Source organism: Dreissena polymorpha, chromosome 8 (genome assembly GCF_020536995.1).
Source record: "Dreissena polymorpha isolate Duluth1 chromosome 8, UMN_Dpol_1.0, whole genome shotgun sequence".
NCBI classification, from domain to species: Eukaryota; Metazoa; Mollusca; class Bivalvia; order Myida; family Dreissenidae; genus Dreissena; species Dreissena polymorpha.
The window spans coordinates 10,754,876-10,777,833 of NC_068362.1; the positions used below are offsets into that span (position 1 = coordinate 10,754,876).

Consider the following 22,958-nt stretch of genomic DNA (forward strand, 5'->3'; position numbering starts at 1 on the left):
AAGCTCAGCCTTTAAGAGCTCAAAGCAGCCAGCACTGCACTCAATTTTCAGCTGTCTACCTCCATCTTTTGGAATAATGTTCATGAAAGGGCGGTCACAGTGCTTCCTCTTTTTTATCAGATTTTTGTGGTGGTTAAGTTCGTAGTCTTTAGATTTTATGATAGCACCTCCGCTTGATTTGTTTACAGGGTTGTGAGCGGGAGATTGAAGTGGTTGCTGGATGTAGCTGAGGATAACGTTACTATTGTTGGAGGCCATTTTTACCTTGTTAAGCTGATGGGGCTGTGGCTGAGATGCTCAATGTCCCTCTCGGGGTTGCAGGTTGCCTGGCAGCCTTTAGGCTTAGTCGATCAGCGATGGAGGGAGAGTTAGCAAGGGCTTCAAGTAGTCTGTGTTGCTCAATGTCCCTCTCGGGGTTGCGGGTTGCCTGGCAGCCTGTAGGCTTGGACTATAAGTGGGGAGATTTGTATGGGCTTCAGGAAGTCTATGAAGGGATAACAGGGTAGGATTTTCAGAAGTTATAATGATGATGACGATTCTGTTGAGCCTGCATCAGCAATGTACCTTGCTTGACAGCTTTCTGGATTGCTGTTCGGGAAGGACTCTGTTTGATGTAGCGGCCGGAGGTAGCTAGGGGCCAATTGTCGCAGGTAAAGGGTATTGCATAAAAAGCGTAACTCAAGAGGGAGCTAACTCAATGCTGGGCATGAATTTGTGGAAGTGTCAATAAAAGATTTAACTTAATAAAAGAGTCCACACAAACATTCATGATACACAGATAAAAGCAAATGGTTAATAAAATGGGAGCTACATGTAACTCATTGCTGGGCATGAAAATGAGGGAATGTCAATAAAAATTCAACTACATAAAAGAGTCCACACAAACGTTCATATTACGCAAATAAAGTCAAATGGTTAATAAAATGGGAGTTAACACATTGCTGGGCATGAAAATGGGGAAATGTCAATAAAAATTCAACTACATAAAAGAGACCACACAAACGTTCATAATACGCAAGTAAAGGAAAAATGGTTAAAGAAATGTCATATATCTCGCTTTTCTTCTAAAAGGTTCGTATGCTTGTTCAGTTCATGCGACTTACACATATGATAAAAAGATAAAAATTTACAATGGTAAAAGAAAACGTGAAATGTGGGCATATGGCGGACGCGCGGGAGAAGCAGAGAGGAAAGCCAGCTCTTTTCTGAATTTCAACACTATCTAGGTAGCGCAGTTCATGGGAATGAAATAAACTGTTATTTGAGAAGTCCTAGATGGCCCTTGTGGGCAGCCCGAAGGCTTAAGCGCTAGAATGTCGAATTAAAAAATCATAAAACAAGATGGCGGACGCGAGGCGTGCAACAAAAAATACCAGTCCTTCAGAATAGGAGGTTTTTGTGTGACGTCACAAGAGGGGTTTTCCGTTACTAAAAATAGATTGGCCGTCAACTTCTCGATCGCGGCCTATTATATTGTATCAGAGTAAAGGTCGTCGGAAGACTTAATACTTACAATTTCACAAAACAAAACTATAAATACCCGTATTCTTTTTTAAGTAAGACTTTAATAAATGATATTTCAAAAATTATAAAACATATAATAATTTGAATATTATTATAAGTGGTGTGGATGCGATAGTGTTATTTTTCATCAGAGATTGAAATTAAGTGTAAGGGGTGTATTGAATCAGTCATAAAACAAAGCTCTTAAGTAGCTCAATTAATTTCAATTTTGAAATGCAGTTTTAATTTTCTTTTACATTGAATGATTTTCGTTTCGTTTACATTGAATGAAAAAATTCATAATTTAAGCATTCCAATTGAAAAAACACCTGCATATTTTGCAAATTGAACTGTCTTTGCATGTACATGTATATTGAAAACCCTTCTCTAGTGATTATGAGCGATACAAATCTAGCATTTTATGATACCATAAATCTACACATTTAATTTATTTTCCGCAAGTATTTTATATCCGTATATAATGACCAAACGCGATTGCTTGTTTTCATGATGATGTTTCGAACACTGCTGCAGTAACGCACGATCTTTACACATTATAGCAGAGTTTACATTTGCAGGTACCCGTTAAATACGTTAATTGTGTAGCAATAAATTTGTAAAATATTTTAAATGTATAATTATTAAACACTTTATTGTTATGTTTAAACTGGCTAATATATATAGTTAATAGTTCCTAGCTGTTAATCCATTTCGGACAAATGTCTATTTTTTTTAAATATGTTCAAATATTTTATTAAAGCAACTGTTAAGTTTTTGACTTAATATGCTAAGAGATGACATGGAGGTATCATAAATTGTGTTTAATGACCAGACACATGTGGTTTATGCAGAGACCCCATACAGAGTCATACAAGTATAGGTCCCTGAGTTTATTACACTGTTTTCTTAGTAATTGTCTGGACAGTATCCGATCATATCGAGATAATCGGTTTGTGATAAACAAAGGGGCAATTAAACACTGGGTAAAAAATGCTGAAACAAAGAGTGTCAAAACTGGTGTGAACAATTAAATAAAGGCATTTTCATTTATCAAGATGATTTATTTAATCTGTAACAAGGTAAGTTTTTACAGACAAATAGGTTCAAATCAGTTTCTATATGTTGATTACATAAATTCAATCAATTTTTTGTTTGTTTTCGTCCTTATTTGGGTTCGTTCATTGGATTCAATTTAATCTGAAATAATTTCAAGTTCTGAGTTTTTTTTGTTCTTCAAAAGGGTCGCGAATATGATTGTAACCTTATCACGATGCGGTTCATCACATGCAAACAATAGCAGAATGGCCGCAGTTTTGACGGCCAAAATTTCAGCATGCGCAAACGTGACGTCATTATCGGAATCCCCAAAACCTCCTTTAACACAGTTCTTTTTCCTCCTCCGTCACTCCTGGTAGTTGCAGACTCATATACGCGTGTCCAGAATTGATTATAAGTATGAATTTAAGCTATAAAAGCAGTTAAATTGACTGCGAGATCTTATTATTTTTCAATTTTTCTCTCTCCGTCTGAAACACGTCCGCCCTGTTCGCTGCCTCGATCTCATTATTATTTGTGACCGGATCGACTTTCTCCCGATTTGTTTAGTGGTTTATAACCCGTACTTATTATTTTAACTTGATATTTTTGTGAGTGTGGTCACGTGATCAAATCGGAGGGAATAGCTGGCAGCCATTTGTCTGTTATCTAAAAAAACGATTTCAAGTTCACTCTAGTGGTCAGTATTGGTTCTTGTGTTTGTATTTTATTGTATGTAATTTAAAACGGTTGCAATGCATTGTTTTCTTTGTATTTCGTTTGAACCATAGACGAGTTAACGCGTGACGTCACACGCACCTGCAAAGTTAAGACTCCGCCCACTGGTTGGCAAAAAGAGGTGGAATTCATATAAGCGCATATAGAGAAGGTTGACATTATCATCGTTTTTATTGATAATCATGAACAGCATCAAATATAGTTTTACTATTTATGTCTGAATAAAACATAAGCATGCGTAGAAATTCATTTTTGGAACGATTATATTGTTGTTATTATTTGTTTTTACTAAAAACGAGCTCTGGAGTGGAACGTACACTATCTACGAGCTCGGTATGTGGTTACCACAAAAATCTCTACTAACCGCATTTTCACGTCCATTTTAGATACAAAATTTCATAAATGGAAATTCTTTTAGAATAAATTAAATTTAATGAAAGAACACAAATAAGGATGGAAACAAACAACAAATAGATCGCTTTTTGTTCGCAACATATAGTAACTGATTTTAATCTTAATATATCTGTTCAAACTTACCTTGTTACACAACAAATAAATTCATAAATCAATTGTTTTATTTAATTGTGCACACCAATTTCGACACTTGTTTCAGCATTTCTAACCTGGTGTTTAATTGCACCGTTGTTCGTCACAAGCATATTATCTCGTTATGATCGGAGACTGCCCAGCCAATTACACAGAAAACATGCCGGTGTCATAAACATAGGGACCTATACTTTAATTGGGTCCCTGCATAGACCACATGTGGCAGACTTTATGATACCTCCATGTCATCTCTTGACATATTGAGCAGTCATATTGAGCAAGCCAAATATTAAAGCCAAAATACGTAACATTTGCTTTAATAAATAATTTAACATATTAAAAAAAAGAAGATATTTGTCCGAAACGGATTAACAGGAACATGTGTATTTATATGTTAGCCAGTTTAATCATAATAATACAGTGCTTTATAACTTTAAATTTAAAATATTGTTCAATATTACTGCTACACAATTGATGTATTTACCGCGGGTACCGGCAAATGTAAACTCGTCAATTTAGTGTAAAGATTATACGTTCTTGCATTGCACGTAACACCATCATGAAACCAAGCAATCACAATGGATAAACAATTTTTGCGTAAAATAAATTAAATTAATATATATATCTATCATAAAATGCTAGATTGTTAAATGTATCACTCCTTAGTACTTGTTAAGAGATTTCAATATACATGCAAAGACAGTTCAATTTGCACAAGATGCAGGTTTTATTTTCATTTGTATATTAAAATTTATTAATATTGTAATTCAATGGAAACGAAACGAAAATTCATTCTATGGAAAAGAAAATTACCACAACATTTAACGATTGTTAATGTATTCCGTTTTTTATGGCTTTGTTTTATAATTGATTAAATGCGCCTCTTATAATACACTTTCGGTCGCTGATGAGCAATAACAATATCCACACCGTTTATAGTTATAATCAAATTAATATATGTATTATAAGTTTTGAAATATCATTTTTTAAAGTCTTACTATAAAAAAGAATACGGCTAATTTATTGTTTTGTTGTGTGGTATTGTCAGTATTTAGTCTTCCGACCACGTTTACTCTGATGCTAATAACTAATTTGTATTTTTATAAAGAGGAAATTATATATATGATGATACATTTATTAGTACTAAATATGATATATTTGCACTATTGTTTAAGAGTTGTAATGTTTATTTCGGATTTTTTATCGTTTAATTGACTAAACAAAAGCCCTTTATACATGTTTTACGTGACTCTAACCAGTGTTTTTGCCAACCAGTCAGTGCGCATGCGCGGAAAATCCCGAATGTAAACAATAACAATTAACTCGTCTATAGGTAAGGCGCTCGATGTCAATAACAATTTTTTTTTTAATTTATTGATTGTTTTAGTTATAATGCATACACATCTTCTACTTCTACTCGATATTTCCTACAGTCAATTACTGACTATGACAGGAAGGCGTCTGTCGGGGGACAGAGAATGTTAAAAGTCACGTGTTAAAAATATATATAGGCCAGTTCATTGTTAGATGTTTTGATTCCCGATTTTCGCGCATGCGCAATGCACTGGTAGTAAAAAAGCATTTTTGCTTACATTTAGTCAGCGAACGCAAAGCATATGGATAACAAGACTTGTTTAGTCAATACATCGAAAAGAAACTAAAAAAACAACACCTAAATAATATTTAAAAAATATAATGTTCAGTGCCAAAAGAATGCATTAACACATTTATTTGCATTTTAAAAGAACGCGTCATTAGCATAAAAGTAATTAAGATTGTCTGAAGATTGAACGACAGACAATTCGACGCAACAAAAAGCTCTATGCATTAGCCGTATAATTATTTGCAGAAAAGCTTCAATAAAAATAATGATACAACTAATTATAAAATTATAATTATCAATTGCATGCGTAAACTAGAATAATAAAAAATTAGTGATAGCTAGAATGTGTCAGTGTTTCATTGAAAATAAACGTACTACAAAGCCCTATTAAAAGCGAAGTTCATGACGGTATTTACATGTAATTTTAATTTGGATGGGTGTTGTTCAGAGAATGACTTGAGGAATATTAACATTTAACCGAAAAACACAACCTCACATGATGCAAATTGAACTGTGTATTCATGTATTTTGTAAACTCGTTACTAGTGATCGAGTATGAATGACAACTATCTAACATTTAACACACACGCACAAACACACACACACAACATAATATATATACATATATAATATAATATATACACATTGTTTCATTATTATTTACCCCCATTGATGTCAAACGTAATTTCTTGTTTTTATGATGTATTTTGTGCATTGCCGTAACATTACATCTTCATACTGAATGACGTATTTATAATTAACCGATGCCCGTTAAATATGTTAAATATTTTTTATTTACATTTTATAATTCATAAATACTTTATTTTTTTATAACTAAAACGGGCCTTTTTCTTTACCGTGTTCAATTTCTGATAATCTATAGACTTCAAATTTGTACCATAATTATGTAACATATCTAATTTAAGCAACTGTTAAGTATGTCGGTGGTAAATTTATACAACCAAATGCCTAGTTACTTAATACTACCAGAATGAAGACATGGTGGCATCATCAATTGCGTTTAATGACCAGACTGTCATCTGCCACCTAGTGTGATTTATGACACCATGTTGTTAGTTAGGTCTGGACAATATCTGATCAAAACGAGATAATCGGATTAGGCAGAACAAAGGGGCAACAAAACACCGGTATACAAAGGCTTAAACGATTTTAAGATTGATGCAAATAATCAAATGAAAACTATTGCGTTTAATTTAATTAAATGTTTATTTAATGTGTCAACATGTTAGTTTTCCCGGACCAGGGTAAAGGTCCCTTCCCAGACATTATGGTTAATTTGTAAATGTTTTTTATTTGGATTTGATCTATTTATTCATTGTGTTCAATCTTATTTGTTTCAGTAACGTAGAACAACTTGTTGGCATGTTGAAAAATAAAATCTAAATATAATCGTTTAAATTTAACCGATCACGCTCTATTTCTCCCCATTGATTGTATCTTTCTTTTGACTACCAATATAGCCCGGATGTAAACACGCAGGTGCGCGTGACGTCACGTGTGAACTGGTCTATACAGTTAAGTCCGGTAATCTTGCGCGTCCGGTAATCTTGCACACTTTGCATTTGCGAATCTTGCAGATGACAAATGGTTTTCTTTAGTGATGCAAGATGGAATTTTGCATTTTTAATAATTAACGGATTTGAAAGGTACGTATTTCATGCAAAATAAAATTCTATCATTACATTTAAACACCGGTTGCATCATCCCTATACATCGTAAACACTGGCCCACTTACGAAAAATTCGAAATGAATCACAAATTCCCTGCAGTATTTAGCGTTTTCATACTTTAAATTAAGAATTCATAAACTACGTTAGCGTTACCGATCGCCAAAATCGCCATTGGCGATTACAATTCCTGGCTGGCGATTAAAATTAAGATTTTCATGAAATTGGCGATTGAAAAAAAAGACCCTATGCTTTACAAATGCACACTCTAAATGCCTGTTTTCAGACCGTATAAAACGCCAGAAACATCGCCAAGATTACACAATCATTACCCTTACCGGAAAGACCCCAGGGGATAATGACGACGGCCTAGGTCGATAATCCACATGGCTAATGTCTTAAGTGGACATGCTTTACACTGCGACAAGACTTTTCGAGAATTTGGGTTACTTGGAGATTTACATGATAATCACTGAAGCGTGCCGTGTAATGGCCTATGCTCTAGATGTTACGATTCAACGTCATCGAATCGACCAGTACGGAATTGTCATTTAATCAGATGGGCAGAGTTATGGCATTGACCACTTAAAACTAATTTCCAAAGAAACAACGATTTTGATTGGCTAAAAAAGTAGATATGAGTAACTTCCCTTTACGGTAGCTATGCGACATGAAAGACCGATTTCTAAAGCGAGTTGCAGATTCTGGGATAAATGGATGCTGTGAACGAAAATGGAAAGTCAAAGCAACAGAAATTAACACAATTCTTTAGAAAAGAAAGCAGACAGAATAATGTAAGCTCAGGAAATGACCAAATGTTAGGTTCGCGATCCGACGACGTCTAAAATAGTGCAGACGTGAATGCAGAATCGGAAACATCTACCTGTCAAGTCTCACGGTTTCGCCGTGAGTCTCACGGTTTTTGACATGGAATGACGGTCTCATGCTGACTAAGTTATTCTCACGCATTTCTTCAAAAACAAAAAAAAAATGAAAAAAAGTATTGTTTGGATTTCATAAAATGTTGTATAATTACTACCGAGACAGGAGGGCTGTTTAAGTGGTTTCTAACCTAAATACCACATGTACCGAAAACTGTTTTACGGTGGTAATGTATCATTATCACTACGCCACCGGTGTCTGTGTAAACAAAAAAATCTCCTGCAAAATGTCAGCAAGTGGCTCACCAGCGAAGAAAATTTTTCAAGCAAAAAAAAGGGCTAATTTCAGACAAAAATAGTCTTAATTTTGCTCAGGAAATTTTCAGGTGGGGCATGCCCCCGGACCCCCCTAGGTTTGGCGACTAAGTTTTTTTTCCTTAGCGCCAACCTAGATAAATCCAACGTGTAATTTAGCATTCCATTGCACAATGTCTGATCAGTTATGGTATTTTTGGCCATGAAAATATATTGCATCAGACCGAGATATTCAATTATTTCCCGTAGTCATTTTTTCCCGCCATTCTGTCAAACCAATTTGGTATGATCTCCGCATGCGCAATGGCCTAGTTTTGATATTTTCTGTTAACTATGGAAGCATGATCGAGATAAAATCAAACCCGTTATGCATAAACATTTGATTCACGCATACCCGTATTTTTGTATTAATTGTACACTATTACTAGTGACTATATTATTTGTTGATTTTTAGTGAACAAACACTGCACTAGAAATCCACATTTAATTTCAATGGTTTGACAAACTGATTTCAAAAAATATTTTTCTGGAATGTTTTTTGTCAATAATTGGACACCATAATTATGTCTAAAATTTTGCCTAAACGAGGTCATTACAGAAAGTGCGCAAGATTACCGGACACTGTGATAGTTTGAAAAGGAGGTGAGTCATGTTTGTTTAGAAATCTAATCGGACAGTTCTTCACTGAATTAATCAGATATTTTTGTGTTAATAAGCACATGAATTTATTATTTCCATAATAAATTTAGATACTATTTTGTCAATTTATAAAAGAACATGTTTTTAAACCAATTGACCCTTAACTGTGTAAGATTACGGGACAGCATCGTACAGTATGTACATGGAAGTGATGTTAATTGACATACAAAATAAAATGGTGACGAACAATGTAAAGTTATTACATTGACTACTGATAAAAGTATAAAAACAAGATACTTATATTTATTTTGGGACAGGGGCCAGGCCTGCAGTAAACTGACTGAGGCTGGTGCTTCTCTTAACGTTGTATGGCAGGCCATTCCAATACCTGATTGTCCTTGGGGAAAAAAGAATTTTGATGATAAGTTGTTCTAGAGAAGGGTACCAAGAAGTTTAAATGTCTTGTTGTTGTAAGATGTTGGTGGTCTACATAGATTAGATGATGTTCAATTTTATAACGTAGTGTCAAGAATGAGTTTATTAACCAGGTTTTCCGAAGGAAAAAACTGGTTATTAGATTGGCGAATGCGGGCGGGCTGGCTGGCTGGCGGGCTGGCGGAATAAGCTTGTCCGAGCCATAACTATGTCGTTCATCGTCAGATTTTAAAATCATTTGGCACATTTGTTCACCATCATTGGACGGTGTGTCGCGCGAAATAATTACGTCGATATCTCCAAGGTCAAGGTCACACTTTGAGTTCAAAGGTCAAAAATGGCCATAAATGAGCTTGTCCTGGCCATAACTATGTCATTCATTGTGAGATTTTAAAATCATTTGGCACATTTGTTCACCATCATGGGACGGTGTGTCCCACGAAAGAATCACGTCAATATCTCCAATGTCAAGGTCGCCACGACTAAAAATAGATTTAAGAAAAAAAACTTACAAAGGGGGTTAATTTTTTTTGGTCATTTCAAAAGTTCAGTTTGAGTTTTCTCCCTTTATCAGATTTTTTTTTCACAATGAAAACCTGGTTTTGTGACAATTTTGTCCCTTGTTCTTCTCTGTTCTAGAGTTTGCCAGTTTAGTGTCTTTACATGTATCATATGTGAAACGCTACTGGTGTAATGGTAGTCATTTAACACATAACGGGCTGCTGATCTTTGCACTCTTTCTATTTGATATGTTAGATTTTTCTGCTAAGGATGCCAAATTGAGGAACAATATTCCGTTTGCGGTCTGAAATATGTTTTCAGTGCCTTCCCCAGGAATTTGTTCAGGCGCCCCGGGGGTGGGTTCGGGAGGGGTGTCCCCTCCCGACGTTGATTTTTTTTTAATTTAACGTGTCAATTCACGTTCTGTGGTGCGTTATAACTCAAAGAAAAACAGCGTCAAAAGACGTCATTTGGTGCACTATGACTCTTCAAAAAAATCCCCCAGTCATTTAAAAATATTTTTTTTTTTTTTGTTTAATTGTTTTAAAACTTTTCCGCACAAATAGTAAAATCCCGACTCGAACGATTCCCCAATACATCCGTTTCAACCCGACTCTATTACTGTATACTTACTATTTTTCAAGTTTCTATTTATTACCCGATAATCCCGTTTATTCCGTTTTTATCAATCTCTTTCTGGTAAATATTTACGATAAAAGCTTTCAGTTATTTCTTTAACACAAACCTTGCCATTTTTTAAGTGACTATTTATAGATTTGATGAAATATTGCCTCTGAATATGCGTCAATCCCCTGACCTGTTGTGTGCTTGTTAAAACGCTCAATACACGTCATTTGTATGCAATAGACGCGACGTTGTACATGCTGCATAATTTTCGCGCTCTTTTTAATTGAGAAAAAGATTCGACACAAAATAAATTTGCACTGCTTATTTGAAGCAAAAATATTTAACGTTGCGGTAACATTTACATTCGGGAGTGTGTTTCGGATTAAAAACGCGTTAACATCGACTTACGGTAATGGGTTTCGGATTACAAATTTAATTATTCCCATTTGAGATTTCAACAAATATTAACCGTTGCGTAATAAATTCAACGATAATTTGTTTACACACTTTACGAGTCGAATAAATGTTTTGACGGAATTATGCATAAAATTCAGGTAGCCTAAAATTCACGTTGTCCACGAGGATCACGGCCGGTTGCCATCATCAGTCTTCTAACTATCGATTATCGGACGAAACATTTACAAGTGTGCGTAATTAATTCAACGAAAATTTGTTAAAGCGCATTACGTGTCGAATAAATGTCAAAAAAACGAGGTGAATCAGTTCTATAAATGGACATGTTGAAATATACATGTTCTGGAATTAAATAAATTGTTATCACATAATTGTAACCGCTATAATAATTAATTGTTTACCACTTGCAATTAATTTCTCGTATTAATTATGAGTCATAGGTAGCACTTGTTTACAGTAAAAAGGTGTGATGATGATGCCCGAAACCGTCTTTAATGTTGTGCACTGTACTAATTACCGGTTTTATATTACTCAAATGGTACAACTATTTGCTAATCAAGCTGCGATAAACTCTTATTTCATGCCCGACGTCAATCAAAAATAATGGTCGATAGTTAACCCCGCCCCCATAAGCATTCGCGTAACCGATTGGACGATGAACTTCACAGTTTGACGACTGGAAAGTTACCAGATACATCCTTGTCAGCATTTAAATGACCGTGTAATGTTAGAATAATCGATACGCGCGTCATGCTATTCTCTTATCAGTGGATTATCCATTACCCCATGTGGTGTTTACAGGGTTTTTTTTGGCCCGATTTTATAGCCGAAATTCGGCTATGTTCCCAATCCCAAAAAGTATACTTTTTTCCCAAAATGTGGAAAAATTTTCCCAATTTCCCAAAAAAAAAAAAAAAAAAAAAAAAAAAAATTTCTTTTTTGGAAAGAAGTCTTATGTGTATTTTATCTCAATTTTAATTCAATTACATCTAATAAAGTATTATATGATTTTTTCTCTTAATTTGAATGATTATAAAGAGTTAAATCAAATTTAGTATTTCCCTAATCAGTGGACTTTTCGTGTGGAAAAAAAGGCTAATGAATTTATTTTCCCAATTTCATGCAAATACCGATAAAATTCCCAATTCCAAAGCCATGGGCTATCTTCCCAAAAAGTGGAGAAAAAACCCTGTTTTGAGTGGTGAAAGGTCAAGGTCATCCTTCAAGGTCAGAGGTCAGATATATGTGGCCCAAATCGCTTATTTTATGAATACTTTTGCAATATTGAAGATAGCAACTTGATATTTGGCATGCATGTGTATCTCATGGAGCTGCACATTTTGAGTGGTGAAAGGTCAAGATCAAGGTCATCCTTCACAAGGTCAAGGTCATCTTACAATGTCAAACATCATATAGGGGGACATTGGTGTTTCACAAACACATCTTGTTTAAAGTCTTACTTTACAAAAGAATACGGCTAATTTATTGTTTTGTTGTGTGGTATTGTCAGTATTTAGTCTTCCGACCACGTTTACTCTCATGCTAATAAGTAATTTGTATTTTATAAAGAGGAAATTATATATATGAATATACATTTATTGGTACAAAATATGATATATTTGCACTATTGTTTAAGAGTTGTAGTGTTTATTTCGGATTTTTTATCGTTTAATTGACTAAACAAAAGCCCTTTATACATGTTTTACGTGACTGTAACTAGTGTTTCTGCCAACCAGTCAGTGCGCATGCGCGGAAAATCCCAAATGTAAACAATAACAATTAACTCGTCTATAAATAAAAATCTTCCAACAAAACGTCTTCTTAAAAAAAGGATAGTTCGACTATGTATGTATAGATATTGACAAGGTAAATCACTCGCTACTTTCTAAAGCAACGGAAGTGCGTCATTAATAATTAAATCGCTGTCATCCCGCTCCCTTATTGATATGCGGGCGCAGGCCGGGAACCTCGCTCTTTATACATAATAACAGCCACTTAACACTGTGGGCGCCAGATTTGATTTTTGACGTGCTGATTTTTTTCTGGAAATCACCATGGCAGACGAATTGGTAAGGAATGATTCATGTGTATGCAATTTACAATATCTTTTGTTGATTGCCCCATTAATTGTGAGAAACAATAGTTACAAGGATTTATCACATATCCTATGGATGTTTCTGTTGAAACTGAAAGTAGATAGAGAAAGAGCGAGGTTCCCGGCCTGCTCGCGCATTTCAATAAGCGAGCGGGGTGACAGCGATTTAATAACGCATAATGACGCACTTCCGTTGCTTTAGAAAATGACAAGTGATTTACCTTGTCAATATCTATGTACCAGGGTTGGCATATTGACCGGTCAATTGAGTATTGACCAGGCCGGTAGTCAATACCAGGTTAAAACAGGTCAATACTGGTCGATTTAAAATTATAGCATTTAAACATCACAAAGGAAGACTTTAAGCTACATGTATTCTATATTAAATCAATAATTATTCTGTAATTGATAAACTTTTTTAAGTTATTAATTGTAAAAAAAAATCTTTAAAGTTGTGAAAAAATAACTTACTTATTATTATGGAAACGGCCTCAAATACATAAGGTTTATAAAGGCAATATCTTTATCTCAGTGTATCACATCTGTAACTAAAGTATTATTACTATTGTAGTTACCAAAGTATTTCACTGATCTACATTGTATTGATGTATCTATTTGATAAGCAGATGGACAAACAGACCTCATGTGTTTTCTAGTGTCATAAATCTGGCCCCTAAGCCTAAATTGGTAATAAAATGCATGCTGTGTTATTTCTCTGAGTTTGACAATGAAGCAAATCTGCCCTTAGGCTACAGTACACTCCACGCGTTTTCCTCAAAAAACGCGCTAACGCCGCGTTTTTTTCCTGCTAGCGAGTGTAAACGCGGAGTTTGTTAGCGAGGTAAAACGCGGCGTTCCGCCGAGTTCGCTATACCCGCGGCGTGTATTACTTTTGCCTAGTCGGTAAATGCAGACAATTTCCGTTCTTATCAGCGACCGCTGCGCAACACCGCGTTAGCAGTGTGCTACTGGGCATGCCAAAAAAATGAAAAACATTGTCATTAAAAATTGTTTAAATACTGTGGCTTATAAAAATAGAGATAATTGTATAAACAATTCATACATGTTTTTATTCACAGGTACGTCGATAATATGAATGAATATACGACAGGTAAAGCGTTTTGACCAATTAATATTTAATTCATAACACTTATAACACCAGAATAAATGTTCCGTTTAATTTCCAAATGAGAATAATTGTTTGTAATCCGAAACACGCTTCCGATTTTTTATGTTAACACGACGTTTACAAATGCTTCCAATATACAGTCATCATATATATTTCCCGACAAAAGCGCGCGAAAATATGATGCAATGTACAAGTTCAAGGTTTATGCGTGAAAAGCGTGTAAAGCGTGTGTGTATTGATTTTTTGATACAAACTTTGTAGTGCAGAGAACACTGAATTCTGTTGATTTCGGTTAACAGTTTCTTTGGTATTTTTTAACACAATTATATCTCGAATAATTTATATTTCCTCCAAATTAATTTCAATTCACATATCTTTATCGTTACGGTATTTTAGTATAGTAATTATTGAAACAGTTATTGTATTGTATACTGATTAAAGAGAACATCTGGACGGAACTGGATAAAGTGTTTGGCGTTATGTGTTGTTTAAACAAAATGGATTAACATGTGTAAATGTCACTCTGCCGATTTGGTCCATAATTACTGGTAAACATTGTTTTGAATGTCGACGCAACTAGAATACAACTGTGAATATTTATGGCAACATCAACTCAATAGTTACCACCTTCTTTTAACAATCAATGGAATAACCTACCTACAAAGATAAAATAAATGCATTAGTGAGCAGAGAATTGACTTTGTTCCGACAATTAAAACCATTCCTTTTTTTTATGCATTGTTGAACGTGTTTACTAGAGTAAGTTATGCGTTCAGACAGGAAGCGGCTTTCCTTTTCACACATATTTCCGAGACTTTTAATAGGGTCCTCGGTCATTTGTTTACATGTTCAGTATATAAAAAACACCTGCGTACATGAAAACTTTGAATTAAATTATCAAAATAAAAACAATGTTGCAAACTGTGATTATATTAATTGGTAAGTATGAGTTTAAAGACGACGATTTGTTTGTCATAAATCAACGAGTTTTCTATACAACTACTTCTACAACCACGTGGGGATCGATCTATCTTGGTTGTTATTTAATGGTATATTATATATACATATAAATAAATATATATATATACTTGTAATAAATGTAATTTTATGTGAAAATCAGGAAGTCAAACAAAGTTAAATTGATCGTAATCTCGTTAAAAACGGAGTTTCGCCGCGTTGCCAACGCAGAGGGCCGCCGCCTCGGCTTATCAATTTTGCCGATCGTTCAACGCGGTGTCCAAAATCATGCAAACGCTGCGTATCGCGAAATTTCCTTAATCTCCACGGCGTTACTGCACGCGGCGTATGGAGGGAAATTGGGGAAAATGCGTGGAGTGTACTGTATTTCATATCACTCAAACAAAAGGAGATATAACTTGCTTTTAATTTAATAGTAACATCTAACTTGTCTCTTTTCTGTATTAAGAAGTTTTTTTCTCCTTTCATATTTATAAGTTCAATTGGTCTTCAAATGAATAAGCAATCAAAGTTCTTGATTGTGCCAAAAAATATGTTTTTACAATTGTGGGTGTACTCAAGACTCTTCAATTATTTAGTTATTTTAATAATTATTTCTTTTTTTTTATATCGATGGAAAATAAAATATTGTTTCACTATTTTGTTTAAAAAGAATTCAAAGAAATCTAGGCAAGAATACATGACAGGTACATGTAAGGGTCGTGTCAAAAAGGTGCCATTTAAAGCCCTATTATCAGTTTTTGGTGCCCCAACCTATTTAAATCTCAAAAACATTGAATATACTTTTGATAGTGCACATCAATATTGTCATATTGTCATTCTTGTTGAATCAAGCACAGTATTATCTGAACATTCATTATAAAAAAAAAATTAAAGTTCAATCGACCAGAAAAATCCAATTGGCCAACTGCAACTTTGACTAATTTGCAAAATTTTGAGAGATTGGCCAACAAATTGCATGAACATCATTTATAAAATAGTGGGCATTAATAGCTAAAGACATTATTGGCAACATGTCTGTTTAATTTGTATTATCAATCTTGTTTAATTAAGCTTGGGATATTAATCAAAATTGGGGGTAAAGTTCAATCAACCAGTATTGACCAGTAATGACCACTTCAAGAGTATTGAACGGGGCGGTTTTAACCGGTAAAAACCACTAGTTAAAACCTGGGGCGGTCGATTGGTGCCAATCCAGCTATGTACATAGTCGAACTATCTTTTTTTTTAAGAAGACGTTTTGTCAGAAGATTTTTATTAATTTAGTATGTGTATGCATTCAGTGTTTTTTTTCACTTATAGGGGAATGGTGGCGGCGCCCGTCCAAAGGGGAAAAACGCGTCGTTTTTTAGGAAAAGGGGAAAATTACAAATTCAGTCTTTTTTATGTAATGATATTTATCATATGAATACACATGCACAGTCCAACCCCTCTTAAGCAGCCAGTCAAGGGAAACGGCCGAATTGGCTGCTTAAGCGAGGTGGCCTCTTAAGAGGGGGTTGGGTCATAGGGAGTCTGGAGTTGATGAGTGCATGGCCAACTGTTCAATTTTGGTATAAACAAAATGGTAATTATGTGTACATATACTAAACAATGTAGACTTAAAATAATTGTACTAGTATTTCTTTCTTTCTAAAATCAGCTATAAAACAAAATGTTCATTCAAAAAAATAATATTCATCTTTCTAATCATCATCAATATCATCATCAGAATCAAGTGAATGAAAAAGAATCATTCTCATTATTCATTGGTTACACAATGCGCGTTGTATGGTCCCAATGCACTTAAGATTGGAACAGTTGTGAATCAGTTATGCGTGAATAACTCCCGTGTCACTATCAATCGATAATTTAATTGGTTTATTGCAGTTTTATGGCTTTGTAATACCTACCGCGCGAATTGGTCCCGACAGTGATCTCCTCCAGTTACTTTAGAGACTGATTATAGCAACCCGGTGTAATCCTCCTGGCAATCGTGCTTTTCATGCATAAATTATAAAAAAAAAACATTTTTTCGCCGCGTAAAGGGTTTTATCAGAATTAATATATTGAAATAATTGCAAATATAAAAACAAATATAAATGCTTTGCTTAATTCCCAAATGAGAATACCGTAATAATTGCGGAAACAAAAAGATCAAACGGTCCCATATTGCTTTTAACCCGATAACCCGATAATCTGCCGCTAATTAATTGCAATTTGCAAACTGGCTGTCAAAATGTTTATTACACAACACGCTTCAGTACTAGAGAGCCTAAACCGCAGTCTGTAAGTAAGTATCGATTTTATCGCCGTTGCGTCGGTGTAATTTTGCCAATGTACATGACTGACTTACTCGCGCGAGACCACTCATATGGGGGAAATTTAACATTTGGGATGCAAAATAGCTGGACGCTGGCCGGAGAAACGGGGTTACCGCTTAAGAGGGGTGCATTATAGAGTGTTTATCGACAGTCGTGGCACACACCGGCCGCCTACACGGGGCAACCGGCGATGAGGGGTGACCGGAAGTAGGGGTTGAACTGTATGTATGAATGCAATATTCACAGCTGAATGTCTCTGTCCTTTTTCTTAAATACATATCAATGATTGTTTCAACATTAGTTTCAGACAGTTCAGCCGTCATGCACAGTCTCAGTTTTCCTAGCCAATTTCAGTCTAATTGGAATTTTTTTAATCGATAAAATGGCAAATTTGAGCATTTTTTATCAATAAAATGGAGCAAATTGGAATGTTTTTATCAACAAATGTTGACACAATATAGATACATCAGGCCTTTCCCTGGCCATTTTGGGAAAAAATGAGATTCACAGTGTTCTCCGTAAAAAACGGAGTAGCCAGCGATAGTAACAGAGTAGCCGGCGATAATGCACACGGCATGCCGGGTTCACAAGCCGCGAAGCGGCGAGCGGGGTAGGTTCGGGAAGGGTATCCCCTCCGTTCAGGGGGGTATGGGGAAAAAATGAATTAATGGAGTGAAATGCCGATCTGGCGCATTTTAGGGTGTTTTTTTTATGAAAGTAATAAAGCATTTGTCATAGAAAATGAAATATTTATTTGAAATCTCTAAAATTTAAAAAATGCATTTTAATTGCAACTTTTTTTATTTCAACGATCTGAATCAGAGTTAGAGTCAGAGTCATGCGCTAGGTCAAGGGCTTGGTGTGCACGCTTATATTCAAATTCATAACTATTCTTTATACAAAGGCGTGTACAATTATCCATTGCTAATACACAGTATTAATTTGAAAAAAAAAGCGCGTTATATATCAAACGTGTCCGACACAAGTATCTCATACAATCATCTTTATAAATATGACCGATTTTGTACTGGTATAAACAAAGCAACTCCACGTAGCAGCCGTTAATGAATGCAGAAGAACATTACAAAGTCTACCGATTACATGCAAGGTGCTGAGTTATAAATGATTTCTGCTGAGTTATAAATGATTTCTCACATCAACTAATAAGTTTTGATCGTATATACAGTACAGGCAACGTGTACTTTGACAAAAACGCGTGTCTGCGGTGTCCAATTTTCCCGATGGGTGACATTTCGCGGGGGGCGGACACGCTACTGACCGCGGTGTTCGGCGAACACCCAAAATCGCCGCGATTGCACGCTATCATTAACTGTAACACCCGTGATCACCGCAATGCCGCGCGGCCATTGATACATGTAATACCTGTCTGCGAACATAATAAACTACATGTATGTGCAAATGTATGCGTACTTAAAGTGATATTATGGGCAACTAACAGTATTTGCAATATACAATGTAGGTGTGTATCGTAACCGTTGTTTGTTTTTCGTGTTTTCGCTCGATATACACTTGTATTTGTTAATGCAGCATCAACATAATTAAACAATATCCCGAAAAGAAAAATAATCCATTTGAATATCAACCGTACTTTCGTTTTGACAACTTACGACAGAAATGAATCGATGTACGATGCGAGTCTAAATGTAGTTTTCATGCAGATTCTTTCATACCACACAATGACACAATTTGGTTTTACGGATCATTTCAGGTTAGAGGGATGGGTGAGTCATGTAACATATCGAAAATAATATAATTTTTTTATAAACAACCGGTAACAAGATGAGTTGTAGATAATTTCAGATACCACATTCATTATAACTTATTGTTTTCACCCGTTTCTTTTCAGCTCAATTCAACAGTAACAAAATGCCCATCACTTTAAATTATCTACAACTCGTCTTGCTTCCAGTGGTTAATAAAAAAATATAATATTCGATATTTTTCATGACAGTTCAGTCCTCTAAGCCGAAATGATCCGTAAAACAAATTTGTGTCTTTGTGTCGTATGAATGAATCTGCACTAAAATGAAATTTAGGTTTACATCGTACCCCTAATCATAACGAAAGTACAATTGATATTCAAATGATTTTTTTATTTTTCCGGGATATCGTTTTAGAATGTTGATGATGCATTCATAGATATAAGTTTATGTAAAGTGACAACACCAAAAAATAACCGACGGTTGCGATAGACACCTATAAACATTGCATATATTGTTAGATGCGCATAATATTACGTTAAATACTTAAAATATCCTTCGACCAGCATGTACATAAAAATAGACTATATTTACTTGTATTCATTATCGCTTAAAGCGGGTATATACGATTTTTTATATGTGTTTAATTGTAATACATTGATAAAATATGTTACAATAACACAAAATAGGCAAGAAAAATTACACATTAAAGCCGAATTTCATAAAATGCAGCAAAGACAAATTAGCGCCCCGAGTCGATTGTGACGTACATATTTTCCTACAATAACCGAAGCATTCGTCTTTGCATTAGGATCGGAGTTAGTGTTCGTGTGTCGTATGAATAGATATCGTTGCAGGAATTTAAATAAACCGTTAAACTAAGTTTAGATTCACATCGTACATGTATGGTTTACATGCTAGCGAATTCGGCTGTACAGCCGTTTTAAATTTCAGAATTAAATATCTGGCTTATTTCGCATTTTTCGACACGTTCTTCTTAACTTTTATTTTAATTTATATTTAAATATATATATAATAAGTTTATTACACATTTTATATAAATTCATAAATATTTGACAACAACGTATATACCCGCTTTAAATGAAAGGGATCAATAATTTACGTTTATATTTAATTATTTTTTTTTAGCGAACACGATGAACACCGCGGTAGATATAATGGGTCCGCGGTGATTCGCGGTGTCCACCTTATTGAAAACGGCCCCCGCGAATATTTGATCTGAACACCCATCGCGGGGGTCGTTTGGTAAGCGAACACCGTAAAATGAACACCGCGACGAGTGGCGTTTGTCAAAGTACACGTTGCCTGTACTGTACATGTATAATGGGTCTATTTATGGATTTTTCATTCTACCTTGAATTCGCCTACAAAAATCTGCGAGGGTTCTTTGACTTGTGTCTACTTGGCACTGTGTAAGTCTTTTTTTAGGTGAAGGCATCGTGACGTCTGCTTCTAAACAACTATTTCAAACAAACGCTTTAAATACAGCGCATTAATTGGAAAATGACCGGTCGAAGGTTAAATTAGCCAGCCGTAAACTTACTGTAGTTAGCTAAAAATACCTGTGTTCGTAAATATCCGCCCTAAACGAGCGTGCAATAAAGCGGTGAAAAACTGTTACGTAAAGATACGAACTATCGATCGTTTATCCGTGCTTGTCTCTGCGCGAAAATAATGCGCATTAGAATATTAACTTCGAGCTAGTTTGTTTAAACACAAAAGCGAAAGTATGGCGTCAAAATTTGTATAAACACAGGCGTTTTTGTGGCGTTTCGAATGTATATTTTTGAGAAAAGTAGCCGGCGCCTAGATTGTTAGTAACCGGCGAAATCGCCGGCCGCCGGTGCTTCCGGAGAACACTGGATTCATGTGAAAAGTGACAACTGATTTGGGAAAAACTAATTTAACTCTTTATGATAATTCAAAATCATTATAATATTATATTTATATACTTTGTAAGTTGTTTATGAAAAAAAATATGAGATATATGTATCATAAGACAGTTCTTTCTGAAAAAAAAATAATTTTTTTTTTGTTTTTTTAAAACTTCTGGAGGAGATTTTTTTTACAAAATAGGGGGAAAATATATACCTTTTTTTTTTAGGGGAATGGGGCCGAATATCGGCCCCGAAATTGCCATAAAAAACACTGGCATTATATTAAACAACGGGTAGCTAAACAACAAATAAATTTAAAAAAACAAAAAACATTGTCATTGACTTCCAGCGCCTATGGTACGAAAATTTTTAATGTTCAAATCACGTGATTTCGCGAATGGCAGCAAATTAATAAATTCGCGTTAAGAAAGCAACTTATACACTCAGTTGAAACTGTTATCTGTTTGCATGCTCGAATTTACAGCACCGGCAGGTTAAAAGAGGAGAGACTGAAGTGAAAGAGACAGGGACTCGATTCCATAAATTGGTAAGAATTGTAGACATTGTATCAATGTGTTGAATGATATATTTTTATGCCCCCCTTCAAAGAAGAGGGGATATATTGCTTTGCACATGTCGGTCGGTCCGTCCACCAGGAGGTTTCCGGATGATAATTCAAGAACGCTTGGGCCTAGGATCATGAAACTTGATAGGTAGATTGATCATGACTTACAGATGACCCCTATAGATTTTCAGGTCACTAAGTCAAAGGTCAAGGTCACAGTGACAAAAAACATATTCACACAATGGCTGTCACTACAACGGAGAGCCCATATGGGGGGCATGCATGTTTTACAAACAGCCCTTGTTCTGATAGCGTTTGCTGTTGTGCGACATGGTGGAATAAGTACGGTTTGCGGTAGATGTCGTAAAGCGAAAGTCGTGATAGTTAACTACATACTGTTTGCGGTAAAGGAGTAAAGGCTAAAAGAAAGTAAACACGCGGATGTGGCAGTTCAGGAAAATTATAGTAAATAAATAAAATTCGTAACGAAAGACGTATTTAAATGAGGTAGTGATTAAAATTTAATAACACTTCCGAGAGGGGAATTTTTCCAATATTTGGGGGAAAAATATATACTCTAGAGATGGGGGAATGGGGCCGAATAACGCCGAATATTTCATAAAAAAAAACCACTGCCTAGGGTCATGAAACTTCATAGATACATTGATCATGACTCTTAAATGACCCCTATTGATTTTCAGGTCACTAGGTCAAAGGTCAAGGTGACAGTGCCAAAGAACGTATTCACACTATGGCTGCCACTACAACTGACAGCCCGTATAGGGGGAAATGCATGTTTTACAAACAGCCCTTGTTTTTAAGATTTTTTGATGCTGCGTTTTCTGTAATTATTCTTACACATGTATTGTTGTCATTGTTGTACCTAAATCTTATATGCGTAGTTGAGTCATATAAACAAATGTTAAGGCCACTTGAACAGAACTGTTGTTTTATTGTTTAGTATTTTATTGTTTTATATATTTCAGATCCTGATTTGTACTGAAGGATTAGCTGCTATTTGAATTCTCGTCTGTATGTACATTTTATTTCATAATGGACTGAAAAGCATTCCTACATTATTAAATGTAGTGAACTGTGAACTATCTTATTTATGATGTCTTGTTTATTGGGATACAACACAGCCGTAGCCATCCGGGTTACAGTATTATAGACTATTTTAACAGTATTATACTTTAACTACATGTACTTTAACATGTAAAACTTCATACACTAGAGTATCAAAATTGGCGACAGGTTCATTGTCTAATGTTGTGAAACGTTGGCCTTTGGTTGAAAAGTTTTATTGTGCATCTTGTGTTTGAATTTATCCGTGTTTCAGGTTAA

General features: G+C 35.1%; 1 long non-coding RNA gene across 1 annotated transcript; it reads left to right on the forward strand.

Moving 5' to 3' along the window:
• The first annotated feature begins 3,126 nt into the window (after positions 1-3,126).
• On the forward strand, positions 3,127-22,945 carry LOC127842473 (uncharacterized). Its single transcript, XR_008031659.1, has 3 exons — positions 3,127-3,238; positions 21,534-21,596; positions 22,601-22,945. It is a non-coding gene; the product is annotated as an uncharacterized LOC127842473 (long non-coding RNA).
• The last annotated feature ends 13 nt before the right edge of the window (positions 22,946-22,958 follow it).